Raw genomic sequence first — 18,444 nt, 5'->3', positions numbered from 1 at the left:
GAAAATACCGATAGTTGTGGTTGGAGGATGAACTAGCTGCTTTGCGGTGCTTGACTGTTCTAGTCATTTATTAGATTACTTCTCACAACTTGTGAACAATAAACATTAGTCCGATGTATCTGGGGAACGTAGGCAAGCTTATATTATGAATTAGGACACGTCCGATCTCAGTAATGACTCATCGTCATTTTTTTTGCCTGGTAAAGCCATTAGCTCTGGCGACGTGCCGAAACGAAGGCTCCAAAAATCGGTAGTTTTCCGTGATTTATTTTATTTATTTATTTTATTTTCTCGGAACTTTTCTTTGAACAATTGTCATTCCCGATCGACATTATCACTAGGTAATAAAATATGCCTGCGTTTAGGTTAATGCACGTTTAATTATCAAATACCGTCGCGTCGAAGTAACAAAACAGGTTTTTTGCGTTTTTTCTCGAATTGACGTGGTCTCTATGCAAAGTATAGTCTGACATTCAAACTGACCCCGTCTCAATCAAACTAGGCCTAATCCGAAAATCCAAAAATTACGTCTTTTTCTGATAACACTTTACATGTTCGTCTGCATCTAATGAAGTCCGACATTCAAAATTTATCCCGCTCTGAACTAATTGCGACTGACGATAAAAAATGTCAGATGCTTTTTATGTCTGCAAATGCCCGGTGAAGTCTGGCAATCAAAACTGCTCCTGCTTTATACTTTACGGTTTAAAGCATGCAATGAAGATTATGTTCCTGTACGTCACCAAAAGCTTTCTGTCTTTTTGTGAGAATGGTTGCGACGTCTTTTTGTTTCGACAGTTGGGCGAGCAACATGCCTCTCAGTAGAAATTAGAAATATGCTAATAGTTCGAACTTTCAGAGCGACAAAACATCGCACCGGTGTCTGCTCTGCCCGGTTTGGAAAAGCTTATTGTTATGTAAATTCTATGCGGGTAAAGAGGGAACGTGATACGGGTAACGCACGTAAAGTCTATATTACATTAGAATGATGCTGTGATTTACAATGTAAACACAATGTTGACCTAGCATTTGTTTTTCAATCTGTACCGGCGCTCTTATAGAGCAGACCACGGTCCCTCTATCACGAACAGTTATATAGAGCAGACATAATTTGTCATTGGTGGACTGCTTATGAAATGAGTCGAAGTCCAGGGTCGAAGTAAATCTCGATTGAAAAGTATGCGATATTTCACAGCACAAATTCATGTCAGTATAGCTTGAAAACGATATGAATAAGGTAATTATACACTTATGCAATAAATTTAAAGAAACCAAAATAGAAAATAATAGAATAATTTCCATGAATTGAAAAAACTTAAACAACCACGAAAGTGCTTTTTTCGAATCACCAACTGCTTTTTCCTGTTTATAAACTCAATCACGCGGACAAACAGCGTGCTGCTGGGTTGTCTATCATCGTTATAGTAGTTCAACGGCCAGTCGCCACCGAAGAACGACGAATGCTCGATTAACATATCAGAAAACGCGATATTCAACTGTTTGACTGAAGTTCACGTATTTCTTTACTTGTACAAGACTCGAACCTCACGATTTTAGAATGACACATTCAGTTATAAGCAGTGTGCGAAATTAACGTCGGTCCGACGGTCCGAGACCGACAGATTTCTCGTCGGGCCGAAGGTTTTTGGCAACATGTCGGTCCTTATGACCGACTGAAATTTGGAATAAATGATGAAAATTTCTCCGTCAAGACCTGTCACAGATGCAGATGATGACTGACTCTGAATCATGCGATTCAGACTTGAATGTCATGCACCTATCAATGTTTTCCACCGTGGGAGTGCGGGGCAACAGGGGATGTTGATCGCACTTCGTGTCCTGGTAGTGGGGAATTTGATCTCTATGGTACACCAGACCGGGGGTGGTGGGAGTTGACAATGTCGCAACATAGTAATTTTTTGTCTTGCGACTTTTTACATTTACAAAAAGTGTTTATGCAGTGAACCCCTCCGATCGACGTGCATAGCACGGTGCACCTGATTACATTCAGAATTACGTCCGTGCATGCAGATTCTAGCAATGATGGAATGGATTGATTTTGGTGCAACAATATGACACAATATTATAATAATACTCGTCTAGAGAGTAACCCTGGTAATGTTAACATATCTGTGTCATATGATAACAACACCCAGTATTACTTCAGTAGTTCCACACTTAAAGTGTTCGGAATTTACATGTACACAAATGTACATAATACAGCCCTTCATTTTATCAAACTGACTCCTTTTTCTTTGCTTTGATTTTTCATTGAAGCGTTAAAAACATAAACGGTTCACAGAAGAGTTTAAGACAAAAACCTACTACGATAACAGTGCTGTTGAGTAAACATATTTGGTTTTGAACATGGAGGTATTTTTTACCTCAAGTTTTGAACAAGGACTAGATGTTACACGACAGCCCAATTGCACTACCTGCAGTCGACAGTCAAGTTCAAGTTTCGCTGCGTTTGTTTGTGGACCGCTAGAACATCTTGCTCGCTTGTTGGTCTTTACTTTGGTCTTTACCAAAGTTCACAAGGCCGTACTCTTACCACGACATATCGTGATAACAAGTGTGCATTTTATAAAACAGAGCGACCTTATCATTAACAGTTTTGTCGAGTTGCACTGTCTGTCGTGTATATTCTCAGAGGCCGAGAGTAGGGCTTCAAATTGTTTCGATGTATACCGTTTTACGACAGGCAGGCAAAACTCAGCGTCATCATGGACTGTAGGCCTAAATGTCGCAAAAAATTACGTCTTTTAAGATTTTACGGTATCATTAACTGATTGTGTCGATGGTTTTCAGCAGTATCGAGGTCTGTCAAACTTTCAGAGTCATTTTAATAACTTTACGTCACTGTTCTTATTAATATGCAAAAATTAACATTTGTCCGCATTTTTAGAAATTGAAATTGCGCATGCAAAATCGACGAAAACAAATCTTAGTAGGCGACTGCTAGTGTAACAATGAATAATAAAAGGCATATTCAGGACTCAGAGTACAACCTGCAAAAACGGCCAGTGTGTGCAACATTGATAAAATTTGTCCGCATTTCAAGCTGTGTGTCCGATGTCGCGCGCGTACAGCTGTATTTAGGAACAAACGTGTAACCGTGAACAGCGCTATTGTACACAGCAATGTAGAGAACACCATTCCCCATAGAAAGTTACAATAGAAAAAATTTCTCGCTATCATCAGCACATGTAGCTAGTGCATGAGCCTGTATTCCCCGGCCCCTGGGTGTTTGACATCACTTTATAGTCCGAGAGTAGGGGATTTGACATGGCTAGGAAAAATGTCAAATTCTCCTGTTAGTCCCGTTGTCTCCCCCCCCCCCCGGTGATGGGAAAACATTGATAAATGTGTGCGCATGACCTTGAGGAAGATGAGGGCTGTGATCTTTTTCAGATTCCTGATCATGTAGATGAATATTTCATGATCATTCATTTACACTATTCTGCAATCTATGTGAAAAATAGTCCTTTGGAGTGAATACTTACTGACTCTATTGATAAAAGGATATGAAAAATTAATATTACAACATTCAAAAGCATAGTATCGGTGGAGAAGTTGACTTTAATGGTCGTTAACAACGGCATTTATTGAGGACCGGCAGTTTTCTGTAAGGACCTGAAGCTTTGGCTTGGTGCAGGTCCTTATGACCTGAAGCCATTTTCTCTTAATTTTTTACATGCCTTTCACAAAAGTAATATAATTATTTCTGTTCAGGGCGACACGCTTCGTCCATCGATAGTAGTCGATTGCGACCTTTCACAGGTAGCTTGTAACTGCGACCTTGTTGATTTTTTACATGATTCCCATATTCAATATGTTTTAATTTGTGATTTACGACATAGAAATACCTGATGAGAATTAGTCGATGTCGGGACCTCAAAATAATACTCTAATTAATGGGTGACCATCCTTTGAAGCAGTCTCTTCTACCGCCATGTACATATTAAAGATGTCTCTTGTAAAATTTCGTGATTGACCTCTCTATTTTATATCGGTGGCGTTATTTTCTTATTTACTTCGACGATTTTGAATTTCAATCGTATTTTGTGATACAATCATATGTAGCGTTCAACAGTAATATTGGGTCAGTACAAACTGAGTACGCTGGGTTTTTAACGCCCACGTGGTCCGACAAACGAAACTAACTATGAAATGGTCACGACGTCGATGGCTCCTGAAATCTTTATCACATGATAGATGTTCTTGTTATCATAAACAGTAGAGTGGGCTCCTCTACTGTCTATAGTTGAATTGCGTTAATTTGGGCATCTTTAGAGGGGACGGTGAGAGGGTAATAGAACCAAACTCATGATCTGTGACACAATTTTGTTTACTTTACTATTTTACCATGGGTTTGGTTTGTGTTGATCTGGTTGGTTAGCCGTCCCAGGGCCTGGGAACAGTAGCTGCAGGCTTGTCAAACACTAACTGGTGTCAACTACTTATCTAGCCGGTACACTGTGCCAAAAGTGAAAAATCCATTGAGGATTCTTCTGTATATTGTTCTGGATACTTCAAGAATCCACCAGAATACTACAATATACATTATGTATGCCAGTGGATTCTGGTGGTCAATGGTTTCTGTCGGATACTGAACAGAATCCATTGCTTAATCCATTGCAGGATTCTGCTGGATTCACGTGTTATCCATTATATATGTATTTCAGGATACTACTGGATTCTCTAATTTATAAAGAATCAAGGGATCAGTACTTTTGGCTTGATTGATTGATTACATAATAATGGGAGGGTCAGTTGCCGCATATATCCATACTTATTATTCACCAATTTTTACATAATTATCCAACACTGGCTTCGGGGGAACTGGGGTGTGGGGGTGGGTCCTCAAATAACAGTAATGCTTTGTAGCTTTTGACTCATGTATTTCTACTCATACAGGCATCACATACACTATATATATATATATATATATATATATATATATATATATATATATGTGTGTGTGTGTGTGTGTGTGTGTGTGTGTGTGTGTATACGCAATGAGTACTCTTTTTACAAGTGAAGACACCAATGTAATGATGCTTTCTACAGCAAAATAGAGAACAGATTGCATCTGAAAACTATACTGCAATTTAGATACACAAATCCAAGATCACTGTAAATGATTCTTCTTTATTCCAAAGGAATGTGTAAATGTTAGTAAAATAAATAAAAGGCAATATAAAGCATTATGTAAACTACACTGATTAAAAAATACAGACAAAAAACATTCAGAACAATTTTCCTGAGACACATTCAAAGTTATCTTCAATACTGTAAAAAAAGAATTTCCATAGCCTTGATAACTCTAATATCAATTAATGCAGTCACTTTTAAATATGCCTGAGCCTAACAGGGAGAAATATGGTTCATCAGAACAATTTGATATCTTACCATTATCATCCTTATTGACCTGTATACAAAATTTTGAAGCAATCTGTTGACCTGTTTCAGAGAAGTTATTTTAAACAAAAACAGGAAAATAACCCAAAATACAACAAGCAACTAAAAATCTGCTTAATTAAACCCCTATGACAATTTTAAATTATAATAGAATTCATTGTTTCACGGCCTGATCTGTGAAAATAAAACCCAGTGAATCATGTGTCCCAAACAGCAAAATAGTGAAATTAAATCCTGGTGAAAATTAATGCTCTTTACAGTATGCTGTAAATTTTGGCATACGTTTAAAGATATACATGTGTAGTATTCCTAAGTTTTGTACATTTTAATTTGTGTCAATGAGATGTGTCAGCTAATGACTGTGTAATTCACCAAATTACAAGATCAACTACGTGTACCTTTAAATATAGGAATAAAAAATCATTTCAAGAGTTTCTTGATTGAATATGAAGCACTCAAGCTATCTACACAGCAAGAAAAGGCAGACACATGCCTGTAACAGAGGATAATCATTACCTGTAACAGGCCCAGATAAATAACCTTTTTGCAAGACCAGTAAAAACCTGTCAGATTTTAGGGTTGTGTAAATTCTGATTCATGGTGGTACAGGATTGTATACAATGCTGTAAATTCTGACTGTATCAAGACCTATAATTGCAGCACTGAACCACCGGTGTGCGTACAGTGGTGTGTCAGCTGCAGGGCCTGAAAATCTGTATGGATTTCAGGGTGTAAATTTGTTGTAAAAATTGGCAAATTTTGATGATAGAAGCAGAAAGAAATGTTATTGTTTGAACACTGAAAAATTTCAGACCCTGTTAGAGATCAGTGTTCACAGCACTGTGTACAGGTGCTGTAATTGGTAGAAATACAGCCATGTGTTTACAGTACTTGATACAGACATGTGCATCAGCCCCTGATAGAACTCCTTCTGTGTTTGCTGACACAGACCTGTATCACAGTTTGTATCAGGGCCTGTGCAGGAACTGTCACTGGGGTGAATTTTTTTGTAGTGTATGTTTAATTAACTCTTACTTATCACATACATGTATGTGCACTGTTAAATCGTAGCTTTTGTTCAGTTAATCAAAATCTCAAAAACTAGGAAAAATTGCTCTGAAAAACACAATATTGCATATCTCAGGACAAACTGATTACTGCTTCAATTATATTATCCTAAGAGACCTGCATTTAAAATTTCAAAGCAATCTGACAAGCAATTTCAGAGAAATTTTTGGACAAGAAATAGAAAAATACCATCAGTAACACGGTGTGGCTCACATTTGTTTCGCATGTTTGAACACTGTAACTGCACCTTGATAAATTCTTGAGGACACAAATCCAGATACGTCAAAGTGACAAATTTCAGCAGTACTTCAAAGATGTACTTGTGAAGTATTTGTAAGTTATGCCTTGGTTATACTAAACTTTTCTTGGTGTCAACTGACCTGTGCCAGCTAATGACTTTATATTTCACTGAACTTACAACACCAGCTCTGTGTACTACTTTTCAAGTAAAGCAATTAAAATTGAGAACAAATCAGTTGTTGACCAACAGAGGGATGATGGATAATTACTCAGAAAAGCTATGCATCACTGTTCTGTCTCACACAATTGTCACTGAACTGTTGTTATCAGGTGGTCTCTCACTGGCTCTGCCATACTTCCTCTGCAGTATGTAGTGTCTTGAATTAGAGTCATTAAGCATTCGCTGATTGAGTGTGTCTATCCTATCAAATCGTTTAGTTTGTCAGATCGCCAAGAAGGCCTGGAGGCAATTATCCTTCCATCTGGTGGGACCTCCTCATCAGACATCAGGTCTGCTGTTACATCATTCCAGAAACCCTTCTCATCTGCATTGATCACTGCACTTCTCCTCTTTAAAATCTGTAGGTAGAAATGATAAATGATGGTTATTTAAAATCATGCAAAGAGTGAGATAAATGATGGCATAATACATAAAGTCACTGTCATAACTAACAATATGGTACATTTGATATTTTAAGAACAACTCTGGTATCATGACTTATTACTGATTTGAACATATTATGTTGCCTTCCATTCCACCTATGCTTAGGAACATAAGGAAATTCATGTATCATTTTAACATTGGCACCCTTGTCCAAAGACCTTTGAGCACATCAGAATGGAACTGTCAATTTACATAACCCTCAACTAAAGTAAGTTTTGCTTTGTTAAATTTTATTTGAACCCATTAGTACATTTGTACAATTATTGTGACAAAATTGTTGACTCTGTATATCTAATAGTGCTAACTATGCAAAGACCCAACCCATACTACAAATATCCCATGATTCATTCTGATTTGTACCAACAGAGATTCCCTAGTCAAGCCAGGCATAGCTCACATGTGTAGAGAAAACTGTAGACTACTAAAAATAAAAATTTTGAAAAAATGCTTTGAAGGAGACTCATTGTCAATTACCATTTCAAATGATTTTTCAATATCATGCATTATTTGGAGTGCATATAACACGATGGGAACTAATTTGGGATAATTGGATGAAGTAATGTCGATTTCATCTACAAATGTAACCTCATCTACTTTTCTTTTTACGTTACGCACTTGTTTTTATCAGTATTTTGTAATATTGCAACATTCAACTATACGGCACCTAACATCTTTGAGAAATTTGAAAAATATGAAAATCCAATTATCCCAAATTAGTTCCAATCGTGTTATATACATTTCATATAATTTTCAAGAAATTATATAGACAGCCATACAGAAAAGTTTGAAGTATAATAGAGATACTTGAAGCATGGACTGACTGTTGTTGAATACTGTTCAATAACTGTCAGTTCAGCCACTAAGTAAATACTAGTTCAAAACTATATCCTTGTTCCCAGCGGGTGCAACACTGAAGCTGTTTGACTATGCAAAATGTTTTTATGAAAAAATGTATATTAAGTTACATTTTGTGAAATAAGGCAAGAGTTTTCTTGCACACAGTTGGTTGTTCCAAAAACAGTTTCGTATAATGTTAATAAAAGATAAAACTATGGTTTTTAGCACATCGTGTAATCTGGAACATGTTATCAGAGCATACATTGTAAGCTTGTTTCATCTTTCAATATTAAATTTGCAACTCTTGGACATGAGTTTGTCTTGTGATATTGTTTCAAAGTGTGTTCCCAGGCAAGGTTCATAAAATACACTTCATGGATTCCTTCAACAATATTTTGGCCAGTTAAAAGCTGTTAAAAGTGTTAAAAGCTCATCCTGAGTTTGACTATGCTATTATTGTATGTTATGCTATGTACATTTGTGTTTTGAACTCAATCTAAGAGCCCCTTAAGTTGTTTCAACAATACAGATAAAGTATGGCATAAAACTTCGCCTCAGATCACCTCTGTATCATTTCCGACATTGCTGTCGCATCAGTTTGTTTATTTTCTATATCGTTTCATTACCGCCTCTGTATCAGCCTTGCATTGCTTCCGCATCGTATCAGCCTAAACATCGCCGCTGCATCGTATCAAGTCAATTTCATGGTCCCAATTGGCCACGGCATATTATTCACTCAAAAATGCAACAGCAAAGTGCCGCCTTCGGAAATTTCGCCGCCTGGCATTGCCGATGTTTTTGAGAGTAAAGGTATACAAAATGAAAGATCAAATACATGTGTCCGACCCCATATGTCCGACATTATCCATTCATGAAATGTTGCTTCAACACACAAAAATGGGAACAAAGTTGAAACATATTGTGATTATAATGCGTTTCTTTTACGAATTGCTTTTATTTGATATGAAGTTTGTATACCATTTATTTGCGAACATTTTTGTAACAAGATAGCACTCTACCAGGGACAGACATTAACGGTTGCAAGTGAAAGTCGCGTTTGGGCAACTGCAACTGAAACACCAGTACCGGTTGCCCGATGAGACAAGTGTCAAAAAATGACGTGGGACAACTTTTCCACTGACTAGAAACCCAGAAATGTGTGGTACTGTGTGCGGATGACCATTTTAAATGACTGAAATTAGTATTTTTAAGCTTAAATACATGTACGTCCTTGAAAGCGCACAAGAAAAACTGGCCATACAAAGTAAGGAGAATTGCTAAAATAATAACTGCAGTGTATCATATACTAGGTTAACACATATAGTGATGCCACCTTGAATTCACCTAACGCTTTACACAGTGACCTTTAAACCCGATTGACGTGAATAAATTATGATGTAGAGGAAGTCCGTGACCTTTAGTCACAACACATTGATAACAATCTGATAGCGGGAACTTCCAAGTGTTTCAATAATTGCTACGCAATTCATACTATAGAGTTACACTCCGCAACCAATTATCCATCAAAAATAAAATAATTTTAGGCAAACTATCGCACCGTGCGCATACGGTATAAATCTGAGTAGGCCTACATATGTCACGCCGCGCCAATCACTCTAAATCACGTACCCACATCGTCCAAGACGTTCGAATTCATGATTATTAAACCGATCATTTACCTTCAACTAGATGAAATCTTGTCTATATTCTCAATTTTCGATGACTTTTGACGAAATTACATCGACTTTTCATGCCCGATATCTCATATCTGATGTCTTTGAGTTCCGTGAATGAGGCGATGCGCTAGTGAAACGATACGGAAACAATACCAAACAACCGAGTGAGTGATGTTGGATTTGGGGTTGGGCGATGCGGAAACGATACGGAAACGATAATGAGGCTAAAAAAGCGAAGCTTTGGGCGATACTTTATCTGTATGTTTCTCTAAAATAATTTGCAGGGTTTATACATTCATTGTGATCTCAAAATTTGACATTGAATAAGCTGCATAACAATCGATTACATCTGTATCTTCAAGGGAAGGTTAACAAGCGACCTAGCAGCCGATATAGCTCCGCTGTGTTTATGTAGAGAATAACTATTTTTGACACATGTTGGTGAAGAAGGTGGAAATCTTTGATAGCTCATTTCAATGGCCAGAAAAAAGATGCTAAAATATCTGCAAAAATATGCAATTGAAGATTTCATCATAATTTGAATTTTTACATCGGATCATTCCAAAGAACACGTCCACTAAAGCTATCTGACGAGTAGTTTTTAGAGAATAAAATTTTCTGACCAAAAATGGCAATAATTGTCCCCCAAAATAAAAATACCGTCAATGACGCTGTACCTTCTCTAATGTGTGGCCAGGTCAGGTAATTGGTTGTTGGCATGGAGTTGTTGGTAAATAGTTGATGATGTAGGGGCATGAGGTGGGATATGGACCCAAGAACCCAAAAGATGATTAAATACATCAATCAAACAAGTCATCGTTGATGACACAGTCCCCACTTGTTAATGGGTACTTTGATTACATGTCCTCAGAGAGGATAGAGTCCTCTTCATTAATTAGGTCTGTGATAAAAATACTTTGATACAGATGACGCTCAATGGCCAAGAATGAGTTCCATGGTGATGAAAACATAAACCAATGTAGGCCACCATCCTAAAGTTCAGAAAATGAGTCAACAAGGAATTAATCAACAGGATGTGCAAAACATTTGTGCACACAATTCTAACACTTGACAGATTATCACTGGTACCATATTTCATAAAGTTTGATGCAGTATTTACAACACTATGAGATCAACATCTGTATCAAGTTTCATCACATTTGATGTTGTATTAATTTATGGCTATATCACCCTAATTAGGAAAGTTCATTACTTATGCAATTACAAATTATTTAAAATGACACTGATAAATGTCTTTTTCAATGTTAAAGCAATGTGAGCTTAACATCAGTTATCATCTGTATAAAGTTTCATGAATTGATGCAGTACATATTTCTTGACATATCAGCCTACTTACAAAACTTCAATAATTGACATGTTACTGCTACATGACGTGAAACAAATTGACGAGCATATGTATGAAATACTCGTAGGTCAATATCCTTGTACCAACTTTGAATGATACTGGTGGAAATATGTCTGATTATGGCTCTGTACATTTGAAAATTGTAACAAAATCACCGCCATGCAGCAATATTTGATCTTACTGTTTCAAAACTCAACACGTATATGTATGACGTAAGTCAATGTACATGTACCAACTTTGAATAAGATCAGTTGAGACTTGCAAGAGTTATGGCTCTCGACATGAAACAACCATAACAAAATTGCTACCATGTGGCCATATTGGACCATCTCGTGAAACCAATAGACATACATAAATGAGTCAATGTCCTTGTACCAACTTTGAATAAATTCGCTTGATACATGTCTAAGTTATGGTTCCAGACATGAAAAAATCGGAAAAAAATGGCCACAAAACAAATCAATGTGCATATGTATGACATAGGTCACTGTCCTTGTACAATGATTAAAATTGGTGAATAAAATAAGTTGAGACATGCCCAAGTTTTGGCTAAGGACACGAAAAAATTGTAACAAAATGGCTGCCATGCAGCCATATTGGATCATATCATGAAACAAATTGACATACATATGTATGACATAGGTTAATGTCTTGTACCAACTTTGAATAAAATCGGTTGAGATATGCCTGAGAGTATTATGGCTCTGTACATGAAAAAGTCGTAACAAAATGGCCGCAAGGCAGCCATATTGGATCGTATCACATAACAAATTGACATGCATATGTATGACATTAGTCAATCACCTTGTACCAACTTTGAATAAAATCAGTCGAAACATATCTGAGTTATGGCTCTGTACATGAAAACATTGTAATAAAATGGCTGCCTAGCGGCCATATTGGATCGTATCACATAACAAATTGACGTTTATATGTATAACAAATTGACGTGCATATCTATGACATTGGTCAATGTCCTTGTACCAACGTTGAATAAAATCGGCTGAAACATGTCTGAGTTATGGCTCTGTACATGAAAAAATCGTAATAAAATGGCCGCCTGGCGGCCATATTGGATCGTATCACAAAACAAATTGACGTGCATATCTATGACATTGGTCAATGTCCTTGTACCAAGTTTGAATAAAATCGGTTGAAACATGTCTGAGTTATGGCTCTGTACATGAAAAAATCGTAATAAAATGGCCGCCTGGCGGCCATATTGGATCATATCACAAAACAAATTGACGTGCATATCTATGACATTAGTCAATCTCCTTTTCCAACTTTGAATAAAATTGGTTGAAACATGTCTGAGTTATGGCTCTATACATGAAAAAATTGTAATAAAATGGCCGCCTGGCGGCCATATTGGATCGTATCACAAAAAAAATTGACATGCATATCTATGACACTGGTCGATGTCCTTGTACCAACTTTGAATAAAATTGGTTGAAACATGTCTGAGTTATGGCTCTGTACATGAAAAAATCGTAATAAAATGGCCGCCTGGCGGCCATATTGGATCGTATCAAAACAAATCGATGTACATCTGTATGACATATGAAGTAATCCTTGTACCAAGTTTGAATGAAATCGCTTCTTGCATCTCTGAGATATCTGTGTGAACGGACGGACGCACGCACACACACACGCACGCACGCACGGACGCACGGACGCACGCACGGACATGACCAAACCCATAAGTCCCCCCGGACGGTGTCCGTGGGGACTAAAAAATTCTAAGCTACAGTATAAACTGCCTAAAGATAGTTCAATGTGGAAAAAAGTTAAACAATTCAGAAATAAGAATTAACAGTCCAAAATAGTAATGACGCACTTCCTTACTGACCTGAGTGCATGTGAAATACACAACCTGGCATCTGTAAATTAAATGTATACCAAGTGATCATTACCAGTCACTTTTAACTGTTTTAATGGATTTTCCAAAGAGTCCTGTGGAAATGATGAAAAACGCTTATCTGGTCTTGTGTTTGTATAACCTCATGGCTGATAATTCAATTTAATTGTCATAGTATTGAAAAAAAATTGAAAGTGAAGAAATTACTGTTTTTAATAGGCATATTTTCCTTGAAATACATGACCGTGTAAAGAATATATGCTAAAAGTGTTTAAGAGTATATTTCTTTTCAAAAAATAATTTAATTTGTGACCAAAGGATTTTATTCTTTGAGTTTACAAATTCAAACATTGCAATTTGTTCAATCATCTTGTGCAGTGCAAAATTTATAAAATGACTGAAAAACCAAAAAAATTGGCAGAATTACAGTCTTTGTGATGTAAAATTATGGGTTGACATCACGATAACTGTTAATCTGTTTGAAGTACTAATATACTATAATTTAAAAAGAAAAATTCATGCAGAAACGGTAAAATATATTGTCAGCAATGTAGTGTTAATTTTGACTTTACATCAAAATATGCCTTTGCTGGATACCAAATATATAGGGCGAAATATCAGCCATGTTCAGCAAAATCCACAAAACAGCATTGATCCTTTTCTAATTTGATTTGATTTGCTTATGTTATCCTTGTATGACAGTCTGTACAATAAGGAACTTGAACACAACACAGTGAATAAGTATGCTGTAAATGAAATGGTGTGGCTGCATCCACATGCAGCAATAGGAGTGCCTTTGTCTCTCACCCTCATTTCCAACCTGTCCCATCCTGAAAAAATAGTTTGGTCTTATATTTATAATGTTAATAATTTCTGTATTTGTTAAAATGTGCGCATCTCAAAAACTTTTGATCATAAACATTTCATTGTTTTTTATAGCTGACCAATCAGTTAACCTGTTTATTTTGAATATTTGCGCATTTTTCCTCAGTATTTGACATTTTCTGAATACCTTCTTATTCAGTTTGTCATTTTCTAAAAGTTTAAATGCTCCATTGTGTGGTCAAGCTTTCCACAAGCATCAAATGTGGTACTTCATATAGGAGGGTCTGCCTCTAGAGGGCGGGCATCATGAACACTCCTGTGTTTGTTGGTTAATTCCTCCACGTAAGCTTCTGATTGTACTGTAAACATTGAACATGGCCGACGTCCGATTTTCCTGTCTAAAACTTTCACTCATTTTCGTTCATATGACTCTGAAACTCCAGGAAACGATTGGGAAAAAAAGGGTTATCTTGAAATATTGAGGTACTCGCCGATATTTTGCAAAATTAAATGAGAAAAAATGCAAGGAAAATGCCGACAGGCTTACACAATGACAGTTTTCAGACTCGGAGGCATATGATCATCTCTGCAGATTATGCAACAGGCCCAGATCACGTGAGGCCATGAGGGGATATCCACGCAACTCAGTACCAAACACTAGCGCTCACAGAGTGAGCAAACACAAAGTGAGTACCCCTAACGTCAGCTCAGTAGTCTGTAATAGATTGTAGTCAACTAAGAAACCTTGGAGAAAGGCTTAACACTGTGGCTATGCCGCTAAGTCCCTTTTGATTTTTGTCATAGCTCAAAATCGTTCTCCCACACCTCAACCTGAGCCATGAAAACCCCCACCAGTTTATGATATGACCCATCACAATGGCATGACGTCAACGGATCTTGACAGACGGAAGTCTTGACAGACGGAAGTTCTTGACAGCAACATATTGGTTTTCAACTCTAATACCTTCTCTGTCTATAAATAGACACGAGAAGGTAAAAATTGCAGATTTCACCATAATTTCAGTATATCACATACTACAATAATCCCTTGGAACCTGTATACCAATATCAAAGCTATCCACTTGCAGTTTTTGAGAAACAAATTTTTTTAACAGAAATGGCAAAAATTGCCCCAAAATATACAAAATTGCAGATTTTACCATAATGTCAAAATATCAAATTTAGTTAATCTGTACGAACCTGCATATCGAATTTCAAAGCTATCAGACCAGTACTTTTTGAGAAACACATTTTTCGACCAAAAATGGCAAAAATTACCCATAAATAACAAAATTGCAGATTTCATCATAATTTCAATAAATATCATTAAGTTCATCGGTAGGAACCTGTATACCAAATTGCAAAGCTATCAGATGAGTAGTTTTGGAAATACACATTTTTTGACCAAAAATGGCAAAAATTGCCCCAAAAACACAAAATTACACATTTCATCAGAAATTCAATATATATTACTTAGTTCATCTATACAAACCTGTATACCAAATTTCAAAGCTATCAGACCAGTACTTTTTGAGAAATACATTTTTTGACCAAAAATGGCAAAAATTGCCTTAAAAATGCAAATTTGCATATTTCTGCACAATTTGAACAAATCTGAAATAGATCATCCCTAGGGACCTATGTACCAAATATCAAAGCTATCTGACTGGTAGTTTTGAAGAAGAAGATTTTTACAGATTTTTTTAACCAAAAACGACAAAAATGCCTTGAAAATACAAATATGCAAATTTCACCATGATTTGAACAAATCTGACTATAGTTACCCTAAGTAAACTGCACATCAAATTTAAAAGCAATCGGACGATCGGTTTCAGAGAAGATGACTTTTTTACCAAAAACAGGAAAAATTGCCCAAAAAATACAATTATGCAAATTTCACCACAATTTGAACAACCTTGACTGGGGTTACCTCCAGGAACCTCTATACCAAGTTTCAAATTAATCTGACGTGAAGTTTCAGAGAAGAAGATTTCTTGACCAAAAACAGGAAAAATTGCCCCAAAAATACAATTGTGCAAATTTCACCACAATTTGAACAATCTTGAGTGAGGTCACTCCTATGAACCTCCATACCAAATTTCAAAGAAATCTGACTTGCGGTTTCAGAGAAGAAGACCATTGTTGACGGACGGACGACGACGAACAATCAGTCTATCGGATAAGCTCCGCGTCTCTGACAGCGGAGCTAAAAAGGCAGATTTTGTCGCTTAAAGCTGTTAGGTGCTCTGCAAATGTATAACCAAATATCAAAGCTCAACTAAGTAAAATTGATTTTACTTGTGTCATGATGGTTCTACCATGTACTATAATTCACCAACACTGGTGCTTTGGTTACCTTGTCCTTCAAAGTTCACTGGTTTAGACTAAAAAATTATCAGTGCAGACTTTGTAGTACATACCTCTCTTATTCTCCTGTTGTTGGCATGCCTTTTTGTGTAACTCTGTCTTTCCTTGGGACACTACCCTTTCCCTACTTTTTCAGTGCCTAATAAACCTCTCCAAGGGGCCTGCAACTTGCAAGGATATAAATAAAAGAGTTAAAACTCTTACTGTGAAAAATCAAAATATCTGAAACACAGATGATGAATCATCATATTTCATGTGAATAATCATATTCATCTGGCTATCAATTGGTATTCACATTTGAATCAGACAATAGCATTCCCATGGCCTACAAAGGCTTGACATCATCGGATTCCCACTGCACTAAGCATGGATGAAAGATTGACTCTTTTTACATCCATGGTTATACAATAATACAAAATGTTCATGTTGAAAATAAGACCACATTTCATTTGATACAGAAATTGCATTAATTTAGAAAGTTGGATAATCATTAATGAAGTGATGCAAAATAAAATGACATACCATGTTTAGGTAAGATCAGAATTATTCTCATATTTACTTTAAGGCAGATGAGTTGCAACTTTTGACATTATTTTTGATTTTTATATTTAGATTAAAATCAGTTCATAGCAAATTTCTACATAACTCAGAGATGTTTACTCTAGTGTAATTATCCACAGAGTTGGACTGCATGAGGAGATTCTTGTAAGACAAATAATAAATGGGTGCCGCACCCAAATATGGCCGCCTACATGCAACTACATGATAAACAGCGTAAATGGTGGATGTACACATTTAAATCTTTACAAATACAACATGGTGCAACCCACTGAAAGGAAGGGAAAGGGATTCACTCCACTTAGAGGAAAAATTCTTGTTTTCACTTATTATGGCAAGATTTTGAAAATTGCGGGAAATTTAAAATTAACAAAGATGTGCTCAATTTCTTGTCTATTCTGCCACAAGCAAATGCTGTTGAGGCACAGTTAATGACTATATCGTTCAATTTGTAGATTGCAATGAATATCTGAAGAAATTGAAGGTACTTTGAGGTTGGACAAATTTCACAGTGTTGCAGCTCACGGCCTTTTAAAGCCCCACTAGCAGTATCTTTAAGCATTATTTTATGCGCTAACCCTTTCCTGCCAAGTCCATATTTCACCATCAGGTCAAGATGGTTAAAATAAATGAAACACAACATATTCCATATGGTGTATTTTAACATAATATTATACATTTGAAGGCTGTAGAAAACATAAATATTGTAAGCTTGATTTTTTTTGACTAAAGATGCTATAACAGGCCGAGCCAAGCAGGTGAAAAAACGCCATGTTTGGGCTCAATACCGCGTTTTACTGACTTGGCTGATTGGGAAGTTATAGTCTTAATACTGTCTGGCAGGAAAAGGGTGAACTTACAAGTTGAAATAAGTTTGTGAGAGTGTATAAGGTGGTGCATAAGAAGCTGGGTAGAAAGGACTGATGTAGGGTAGAGCTGTGTGCATGTGACATGGCTAATGAATGTAAACAAGACAAAATAGACTGTGCATAATGGCGATAGGCTAGTTGCGACTTGGATTTTTAATGCCAGTAGTTGATGCATCCCTGTTTTAGACAAAGATGATGGGGCATGTCCTCAAATTGAAGCGTCTGCAACGTCTACCACCCATACAAAGGTTGAACACTACAAGGCAAGCATCCATTTAGGGCCAGCTATGATCGTTTTGAACAGCAATATTTTAGGTCGGACATATCTGATTTTCCAGAACATTAATTTCCAAATACATACAAGTTAACAGTATGTTTAAGAGTTGATATAAACTTTATTTAGAGCTCCATAAGCTGTATCTTTTGGCTATTTTTTCAGAACTTTTGTTTTGTGGTTTTCCTACACTTTATGCATTGAATCCCTAATTCGTAATTTAAAGCCAAGTATTTAGCATATCAACACAACCTAAATGAGTATAATCTACGAAATTACGGTATTGTTGAAAATTGCATTCAAGCCTGGACTAGAATTCATTTGTAAACAATAAACAATGATCACTACACACATACAAGCTGTGTTGACAAAAAGAATACTTGAAATTTCAGCATGACAAACTTTTTAGGATCCA

At 36.5% G+C, this 18,444-nt stretch overlaps 1 long non-coding RNA gene across 1 annotated transcript; it reads right to left on the bottom strand.

Annotated features, from left to right (window-relative positions):
• Positions 1 to 5,134: 5,134 nt before the first annotated feature.
• Positions 5,135 to 16,807, bottom strand: LOC139124501 (uncharacterized). Its single transcript, XR_011549932.1, has 2 exons — positions 16,382 to 16,807; positions 5,135 to 7,311 (listed from the first exon to the last, which is right to left on the bottom strand). It is a non-coding gene; the product is annotated as an uncharacterized lncRNA (long non-coding RNA).
• Between the last annotated feature and the right edge of the window lie 1,637 nt (positions 16,808 to 18,444).

Source organism: Ptychodera flava, assembly GCF_041260155.1.
Source record: "Ptychodera flava strain L36383 chromosome 23 unlocalized genomic scaffold, AS_Pfla_20210202 Scaffold_24__1_contigs__length_23054250_pilon, whole genome shotgun sequence".
NCBI classification, from domain to species: Eukaryota; Metazoa; Hemichordata; class Enteropneusta; family Ptychoderidae; genus Ptychodera; species Ptychodera flava.
Note: the sequence above shows the minus strand (reverse complement) of the source record. Positions and strands in the feature narration are given on the sequence as shown.